The 10173-nt window shown below is 40.5% G+C and overlaps 1 long non-coding RNA gene across 1 annotated transcript; it reads right to left on the bottom strand.

The window, feature by feature from the left end:
* Positions 1-8322: 8322 nt before the first annotated feature.
* LOC114141506 (uncharacterized) lies at positions 8323-9868 on the bottom strand. Its single transcript, XR_003594860.1, has 2 exons — positions 8795-9868; positions 8323-8645 (listed from the first exon to the last, which is right to left on the bottom strand). It is a non-coding gene; the product is annotated as an uncharacterized LOC114141506 (long non-coding RNA).
* Positions 9869-10173: the final 305 nt, after the last annotated feature.

Here is a 10173-nt window from a genome sequence, read left to right as displayed (position 1 = left end):
GAGCCTTCCTGCCCCACCAGGACATTTACATCTGGATACATGATGAATTCCTGGGGGAAGAGGAAGACCCTGCATCTGTCCATATTGTTGGTTGAGGATTTTTAAGATGTATATATACACTGCTCAAAAAAATAAAGGGAACACTTAAACAACACAATATAACTCCAAGTAAATCAAACTTCTGTGAAATCAAACTGTCCACTTAGGAAGCAACACTGATTGACAATCAATTTCACCTGCTGTTGTGCAAATGGAATAGACAACAGGTGGAAATTATTGGCAATTAGCAAGACACACTCAATAAAGGAGTGGTTCTGCAGTTGGGACCACAGACCACTTCTCAGTACCTATGCTGTCTGGCTGATGTTTTGGTCAGTTTTGAATGTTGGTGGTGCTTTCACACTCGTGGTAGCATGAGACGGACTCCACAACCCACACAAGTGGCTCAGGTAGTGCAGCTCATCCAGGATGGCACATCAATGCGAGCTGTGGCAAGAAGGTTTGCTGTGTCTGTCAGCGTAGTGTCCAGAGGCTGGAGGCGCTACCAGGAGACAGGCCAGTACACCAGGAGACGTGAAGGAGGCCGTAGGAGGGCAACAACCCAGCAGCAGGACCGCTACCTCTGCCTTTGTGCAAGAAGGAACAGGAGGAGCTGCAAAATTACGTCCAGCAGGCCACAAATGTGCATGTGTCTGCACAAACGGTTAGAAACCGACTCCATGAGGATGGTATGAGGGCCCGACGTCCACAGATGGGGGTTGTGCTCACAGCCCAACACCGTGCAGGACGCTTGGCATTTGCCAGAGAACACCAGGATTGGCAAATTCGCCACTGGTGCCTTGTGCTCTTCACAGATGAAAGCAGGTTCACACTGAGCACATGTGACAGACGTGACAGAGTCTGGAGATGCCGTGGAGAGCGGTCTGCTGCCTGCAACATCCTTCAGCATGACCGGTTTGGCAGTGGGTCAGTAATGGTGTGGGGTGGCATTTCTTTGGAGGGCCGCACAGCCCTCCATGTGCTCACCAGAGGTAGCCTGACTGCCATTAGGTACCGAGATGAGATCCTCAGACCCCTTGTGAGACCATATGCTGGTGCGGTTGGCCCTGGGTTCCTCCTAATGCAGGACAATGCTAGACCTCATGTGGCTGGAGTGTGTCAGCAGTTCCTGCAAGATGAAGGCATTGAAGCTATGGACTGGCCAGCCCGTTCCCCAGACCTGAATCCGATTGAGCACATCTGGGACATCATGTCTCGTTCCATCCACCAACGTCACGTTGCACCACAGACTGTCCAGGAGTTGGCGGATGCTTTAGTCCAGGTCTGGGAGGAGATCCCTCAGGAGACCATCCGCCACCTCATCAGGAGCATGCCGAGGCGTTGTAGGGAGGTCATACAGGCACGTGGAGGCCACACACAATACTGAGCCTCATTTTGACTTGTTTTAAGGACATTACATCAAAGTTGGATCAGCATGTAGTGTTATTTCACTTTAATTTTGTGTGTGGCTCCAAATCCAGGCCTCCATTGGTTAATAAATTTGATTTCCATTGATGATTTTTGTGTGATTTTGTTGTCAGCAAATTCAACTTTGTACAGAACAAAGTATTCAATGAGAATATTTCTTTCATTCAGATCTAGGATGTGTTATTTGAGTGTTCCCTTTATTTTTGTTGAGCAGTGTATATATAACTCAACTTTTGATAACAGGATTTCTGCTTTTTGGACTTGGCGGTTATCTGGTATATCATGATTTTAGAAAACTTTGGCAGCTGTTCTGCCCATTGAGATGCTGCCTGTCTCATACAAGGAAATGCCTTGCTGTAAACACTCAGACTCAGATATTGTGTGAGCAGAACCACAAACAAGAAGAGATTCTTGCTGAGAGAAACAGTTCAGTTGCAGTTCCTGAAACTTAACGGCAGAAGGAACAAACATTGGAGAAGTTGCACTCTGATCATAAGTTTGGCTGATCATGAGTTTGGCTGTCTTGATTTGCCATTGAGGTTTATCAGTGAGAACAATTGTTGTCATGTGAATCTGGCTCCCCACTGAGATGCTGGCGTCGCCGGCTCTCCTCCCTCATTCTCCCACAGATCAGTAACCCAGGCTGTTGCAATGCACCAGGTAGCTGAGTTGCTCACTGGGGCAACTTCATTTCTCCGTCATTTCTCCTTCTCCCAAACCACATGTCCTGTTTTTATATTAACAACATGTTGTTTTTCATACGCAGAGGTTTTTTGCAGCTTCACACTGTGTCCTTAGACAAGGTTAGAACAGCAGTCTTCAGAAACAAACAGTAACATAAATCTTTATAACCTTGAAAATAGTGTTTTCTACCATCATAATGTTAAAAATAATAATAGTACATGACTGAATGCCAGAATGAATTTGCATCATTTTATTTCAGGGAGGGAAAAAAGATCAAGACATGCAGACAAGAAGGTGTAATTACTGACAAACACATTGGATTCTGATGGGTTTGGGCCACCAGGCTGAACTAAGAGCAGCAGGTTACTGGCAGAGGATTAATTACCATGTAACATATGTGCTGTTGGTTTTGTGAAACCAAATCAAGGTTTAATTAAGTCAGGATACCTGATAATTCATGGTTTAATCTTCTATCCTTTTTTTGGGAAACATCACTCAAAGTTTGAATCCAGCAAATAGAAACATAAAATAGTTTGATCAGAGAAAAACCAAAGAAACATCAGCTGTTCATGTTGTTTGGTTGCAGTTCATCAATATTCTAATAATCCTGAAGAATAAAAGGAAGAGATGAAACTTTGACCAGAAATCAGAAGTGGATGTTTTCTAAAAACATCAGAGAGCAAAAACAAACAAGAAAGTTCCTGAGGTCAAAGTTCAAGAAGGAAAATAAAGAAAACTTACAGTTTGTTCAAATGATCCAAAGAGTTGATGAAGAAAATATGAACAACAAAATGAATCTAAACTGAAAGTAAATGTGAGGGATGTGGTGGGACTGATGACATCACAACTCACATGATTTTTAGTTTCTTCTTTCAGAGCAGCAGAAAGTCTGCAGTGAAATTAGAGGCAGGTTGATAAAACCTTCATGAGGAAGGAGAGAAGTTCTGATGAAAATGTTTCATGATGGAATCATGAGGAGAAAAGAGTCCAGAGAAAAGAACAGCTGATTCCTGCTGCAGTAACTGGTCTGACTAGAAATACAAACAGGAAATAATCAGAAAGATCTAAATAAATAATCAGTAGTTCCTGATATCACCACAATACTGCAGCTGAAATCACACATTATTATAATATAGATTATTACTAAAGCTCCTATATACTGTCTCCAATATATATTTTATATAATTATTATCTTTCTTACTTCTGAATCATGAGGCTTTTCACATTCCTGGGTAAAAGTTACTCAAGAAATCAAAATGTACAAATAATATGAATTCTGATTGACTAGAAGTTACCTGTGGAAAACCACAAGGGTCAGAACTGGGTCCTAAACTTTTCTTACTTTACATAAATGATTTATGCAATGAATCTAATATTTGCTGATACATTATTTTGATCTGGTCAGTTTGGAGCAGCAACAGTTTAATGGAAGGAGAATTACAATATTAATGATGAGACAAAACTAGATTAACACTAAATTATGGAAACATTTGTATATTTAGTAACAAGAAGTAAAAAAATGAAAGTGCATACTTTAAAATGTTATGATTTAGTTTCCTGGGGGTCCACATTGAGCAGGGCCTCACATGGAACTGAACACCTTTGGAGCTGATAAAAAAGGCCCAGCAAAGACTGAACTTCCTGAGGGTTCTCAGGAGGAACAGCATCAAGGAGAAGCTGCTGGTGTCCTTCTACAAGTGCTCCATAGAGAGCATACTGACCTACTGTATCTGCGTCTGGTATAACAGCAGCATCTACGGCTCAAAGGAAAGCTCTCCAAAGGGTTGTGAATACAGCCCAAAAAATCATTGGCTGCCCTCTCTCACCTCACTGGAGGACCTGCACAAGCGACCCGCTGTCTAAGAAAAGCACAACACATCACAAAGGACACTTCTCACCCCGGACATTCTCTGTTCACCAACTGCTTGCCTTCAGGCAGAAGATACAGAGCACCAGAACCAGAACCAACCGTCTCAGAGACAGTTTCTTCTACCCGATTAGTTTTTGGGGGGGGTTTCTTACCAGTTATTGTTATTTCTTACATTGTGTGTGAATTGTGAGACAGTTATTTTTGTTTTTAAGCATATGCACTGACTGATGGCACCTTTAAATTTTGTTGTCCTTGTGACAATGACAATAAAGATTTATCTTATCTTATCTTAAGTGAATTTAAAGGTGCACTATGAGAGTTTAATAAAGAAAATATATACTTTTTTACATATTTGTTAAAACTGTCATTATGTTGTGACAGTATGGTATGAAAGATAATCTGTGAAAAAATCATTTTCCCTGTCCTTTTCCCAATCACATTTTATCTGTTTCATAGCAAAAACTGTCACAACATGGTGACAGCTTTAACAAATATGGAGAAAACATATTTTGATTAAAGTTATATATTGCACCTTGAATAAAATGCAACTACACAGCATTTTTTGAGAAGTCTGGAATGTATACGGGCTGCACAGTGGTGCAGTTGGTAGCACTGTTGCCTTGCAGCAAGAAGGTCCTGGGTTCGATTCCCGGCCGGGGTCTTTCTGCATGTAGTTTGCATGTTCTCCCTGTGCATGCGTGGGTTCTCTCCGGGTACTCCGGCTTCCTCCCCACAGTCCAAAAACATGACTGTCAGGTTAATTGGTCTCTCTAAATTCTCCCTAGGTGTGTGTGTGTGTGTTGTGAATGGTTGTTTGTCCTGTATGTCTCTGTGTTGCCCTGCGACAGACTGGCGACCTGTCCAGGGTGTACCCCGCCTCTCGCCCGGAACGTAGCTGGAGAGGCACCGGCAACCCTCCCGACCCCATTAGGGACAAGGGTGAACAGAAAATGGATGGATGGATGGAATGTATATTTTGCATGTTGTCCTGTGACTGTTGTTCATGGGGAGAGACATTTCAATAATCTAAAATTAATAGAAAAAATTTAAGCAACCTACTTGCAGATTGTTGCATGTAAATTCATGAGCAGTAATATTGTGCTAGTATCAGTTTTGGACCAAAGAAAGCAAGGCAGTTACAAGCCTTTAATATTGTGACGCTTTTATGGGTCAAATAGACTCAAAAAATGGTAACAGCAGCTGCATGGGGGGCCCAATCTAATTTTTTGTCATGGGGCCCAAGATTCCTGGTGACGCCCCTGCAGACAGATCCAAATGACTGATGAACTTGTGTAGATTTCTCTGCAGATGCAACAAGGAGGAATTTGTGAGGCTGTATGTTCAGATCCCAGCAGCTGAAGTTCTGGTATTTTTAGTGAAGTCGTTTGATTTAATTTATTGTAAGTTATTGAGGCCACAGTCAGTGGTTTTTCTCACTGAGGAGAAAAAGTTAGAAGTTCATCTGCTATATGTGTGATGAGATCTGGATTCATGGTTCCCAACCAGATGCTCAGATCTTCTCATCTGGAACATCTGGGAGAGCTTCTGACTAAAACTACAAACAATCAGGTTCAATGAGGATCTGATAGATCTGAGAAGGTGAACGATGATGTATTACATTTTTTATAAGTTGAATTTATTTAAGGTGTTTAAAAAACAAAGTTTTTAATTTTGTTTGACTTTTTCTGACAATTATGACAGTTTTTCCTTAAAAATTGAGCCAGTTTTATTTATAATTGTCTTATATTTTCTTCACCATTTCATCAAACTGTGTTAAAAATAAATAAACTCCAGTCACTTGAGGAAACTGTATTAGTGATTAATATTTCTGCTCCAGAAATTAGATATTCCATTTTTAGTTCAATACATTTACTTTATAATTGGTCACCAAATGATTTATAGAATAAATGTCGGCCAGTAAACGGGTCAAAAATCCTTTAAAAAATAAAAATAGTATTACATCCAGTAACAGTTCATTACTAAAAACACAAATTAAACACCAATTTAATTCACATAAAAATTAATCAACTTTGTAACAAACATTTCAAACAGATCCTCATAAAATCAGAAAGTTCAGTAGATTGGATTTTATTTTCTGAACTTTTTAAAGTTTTATTTTAAAAAACCTAATAAAAACAGAAATGTTCAATCTCCCAAATGTAAGAACAATAATGACAATAGAATAATTCAGTTGAATTGAATTATTTAAGCAGAACCAAGTATGATAAATAATGTAATCATTCACAAGTTCCCCAAATGTGAGCTTCTTTCAAACGGAAAAGATTTCAATGAACTTCTAAACCATCATATTACTCCTGGGTAGAGACGCTCCCATCAGGGTTTTTCCTGCCGGTTCTGATCACCATGAGGTCCGATCACTGCCGATCACAGATACCGATCACATGATTGGCTGTTAATGTTTGGCTTTAGGTAGAAATGCTACTATGTGATCTGGCAAAATGGAGCCATAAAATCACCTCATTTAGACAAAAACATGTCCAATACTTGCAGGCTCACGGCTAATTGTTCTGGTTCTGATGGCTTGTTTCTGACCCAGTAGAGTAATTCAGCAGAACACAGGGAGGAGGCAGAGGAACTCCATTTGTTCTCTCAGATTATCTCATGTTAGGACATAGAGAAAGGTTACATTAAAACTTTTTTAAAGTTTCCTCCTCAGTACCGCGTAGCGATGGTCCAACAAAGAATTATTGTGATGATTAATCAGGTTAAAAAATTGGCTCATTCTGAAGATTTTAACCATTTAAAAAACCTTTTTTATACAGTTTTATACATTAAAAGATACAAAAATAGATAATTAAATCACTTATTAGAATATATTTATAAAGTTTTTTCCATCTATTTTTAAACTTTCTACTTCTTTTCTGCAGTTCCAGGGTGAGTCTTTCTTCATGACTCTTTAAGGAATGAGAAGCTCAGCTCAATGTTTTTATCCAACCTTGTTATTAATCAGTGAAATAAGTTGGAGGAGAGACGTTTGGTTCCTGTTGCAGCTCAGTGTTAATCTGGTTAATCTGAGAGATGAGCTCCAGTCTAACACTGCAGTGAGGATTAAAACCGGCCAGACAAGGTGAGGGACGGAGGAGAGGTCACCATCAGGAAGTTTGAACCTCTGCAACAAACTGCATTTTAATCACAACCAGCTGCTGATTTTACTGGGTTTTGCTTTTTCCAATTAAATCCTTTATTTTCCGGTTTGGGTTGAATCAGGTGTGGCCCACGTTGGCGCTGTGGCGGGTCATATCCATGTTGGTTTATTCACTAAAAACAGGTTTACTTTTGTTATCAGATTTAAATGTAAAATATAGCAGAGATGCAGCGATCAGACCTTTTCTGTCCAACACTGATCTCCAGTTTTCATTCTGCTCTGATCTTCCAGTTCCTGGGATTTTTCCTCCAAAGAGAAAAATGTTCTGCAGGTTCTGAGTTTCAGGTAGAAGTTCTGAATGAAACAGAAAATATGAAGATTTTCCACTTTAGGCTTCAAAGCATTGACCTCTGACCTTCATGGGATGGGAATGTTTGACTTTAAATCAGGACTTTCTGAAAGGCAAGTTGATGAAAAAATCTTTTTAATGTAAATATTTAAATTTGACCAGGAAAAGAACAGAATGAGCAGCAAATGAACCAAATGCAGAAAAAATGTTTTTACTTCTCTAAAACACATGAAGAAAAACTGCAGCAAATTTACAAAGGAAGATTTAATATTCAAATCTGACATGTTTAGAAAAATAGGAGCCGATAGAAACAGAAAATGTTCAGTGATTGAGAAAAACTGATCAACATTTCAATGAAATCTGATGAATGAAAGGAAAAAATAAGAGAAACAACATCTTGATATTCAGTGTGAAGCTTTGACTGGAAACAAACAGAAAAACATGAGGATCCTGGAATATTCCTGGAATAATCCTGGAATAATCCCAGCTTCCATCTTTTTAGGACTGGAAGAATAAAAAGTTTCCAAGGATTCAATCAAAATTGTTTCATCAAGAAACAGATTGTAGAGACTGAACTATCTGTTCAACAGTGAGAGAGTTTCTCTGACAGGAGGAAAATCTTTAGACTCTTTAGACTCAAATCAGCACAGAAACACTGAGGAACCGGACCTGAGCCACGAGAACCCAAAACCAGGAACCAGAGGTTCAGTGAATGTGGTGTTGAAGGAGTGGAGGAGGATCAGTGAGTCAGAGGAAACTCTGTAGAAGGACAGAATGCCAGCAGGACAGTCCACATACACTGCTACTCTGTTAGAAACAGAGGAGGAAGAGACGAGTTTCTATGTCATTGTGCCAGACAGAGTAACCAACATCAGAGCAGCTCAGACTCCAGGAATGATCATTCCATCCAAACCAACAGTCTCTACTGTTTCCTTTCCTCCTGATTCTTCTGTAACTCACTGATATATAAACTTCTCCTCTCCACTCAACCTCCCAGTAACAGCGACCAGTCAAACCAGTTCTACACAGCAGCTGATGATAACAATCAAATCTGTCTGGATGATCAGGATATGACTGAAGCTCCTTCACATATGTCACCTTCCTGATGTCTTCAGACAGTTTGAGTTTTCTGTTCACTGTGTTTGTGTCGATGGTGAGTTGACAGGAATCTGATGGAGAGAACAAACACAATCCAGCTGCAGTTATTGATCATTTATTGACACTTTGATGATGACTCCTGAATGAGTGATGTGACAGTTTGAAGATGGTTGAATGTGAGCTGCTTTGTTGTCATGAATCAGATGAAAAACACACTTACACTTCCTCACACCTGGTGTCAAGAATGGGACTCCAGCAGGCTCCACCCTGAAAGGAGGAGGGGGGTCAGACCATCAGTCTCTTTCAGCAGCAAACATGGACATTACATGTCTCTCAGACACACATTGTCCTCCACTGAGACAGGAACAGTCCAACATTTGGATTGCAAACTGCAGTGGATGTAGGAAGGACAGTTGGTGCTGCTGCAGCACAACTCATTTCTCCAAACACAGGAAAAGCTCCAACAGAGAGGAGAAAGGAAATCCCTCAGTAACAACCTGAAGAAACTCACTGAAGCCTAAAAGGACATCAGGAAACTAAGGAAACATTTCTGGAAGCTCAACCTGATTTAATAATCAGCATTAAAATACAATCAATCTAAACTCTGACACAACACCTGGATACCTGTTCCATCCACACTCCCACACACAGATGAAGGAATGAAACACTAAACAGCCCTGCTGCTGAAAACCTGCTGTGGCCTCACTGTAATATCCAGAAATACAAACATTAAAAAGGAGAAGCTGCATCACATTCAACAAAGAGTTCAACAAGAATCAGAGATTTGATCTCTGAGCTCAGACTCACAAACCAGGGAGAGGCTTCCATCATCACACACCTCTGACAAACACCTCCAACCTTTCAGCACTTCCTCTACCAACCAACACCACCAGGTGGCGCTGCTGCACACATTTACAATGAGACCAAGAAGAAGAAGCAGCATCCTGAATCCAGCAGCTGCAGTAATGGCTTGTGAAAGTGTCCAAGGAGCATCTGGAACCAGAACCAGCAGATCCAACAGTCCAGAGAGTCTTTGTTTGCATCTTTCCTCTCAGATTTCCAAGCTGCTCTGAGAGGGAAATGACATCATCGTTCTACTGATGATGTCACGCTCTGATGTCACTGATCAGGAGCTGCTGGACTTGTACATTTCCAGCATGGAGGACAGAGAAGATCTCAGCTCTGATGAGGAGCTGGCCTGCCTTCAAACTGATTCAGGGTCAAAGAAATATTTCCAGATGAAGTCAGACTAAAATGTTGGATTGTCCTGCTGTTGCAATCAGAGGCCAAGAAGAAGCTTATAAGAAGAAGATATAATTATTGACCTGAACTGGTTCTAAAGGTCTGGATGGTAAAAACATCCATTGTTTTTATGTCTCATTAGTTTCCAGAAAGAGTTGAAATGTTTCAGAAGCTTTTATCCAGCAGCAGCTCAGTAAAGATCTCTCCTCTTTCCAACCTGATTTAGTCCATGAAGCAGAACATCTCTGCTGCTGCAGCAACAGGAGGAAACTTCTCCAGCTCTCAACTTCTACACTCTGACTGCTTGGAAACAGATCAGGGAGGAACAGCCTTTTCTCCAGGCTGCCTCCTCCTGAC

Source organism: Xiphophorus couchianus, unplaced genomic scaffold (genome assembly GCF_001444195.1).
Source record: "Xiphophorus couchianus unplaced genomic scaffold, X_couchianus-1.0 Scaffold1000132, whole genome shotgun sequence".
Taxonomy (NCBI): Eukaryota; Metazoa; Chordata; class Actinopteri; order Cyprinodontiformes; family Poeciliidae; genus Xiphophorus; species Xiphophorus couchianus.
The sequence above is the reverse complement of the archived record's forward strand: the minus strand, read 5'-3'. Positions and strand labels throughout refer to the sequence as shown.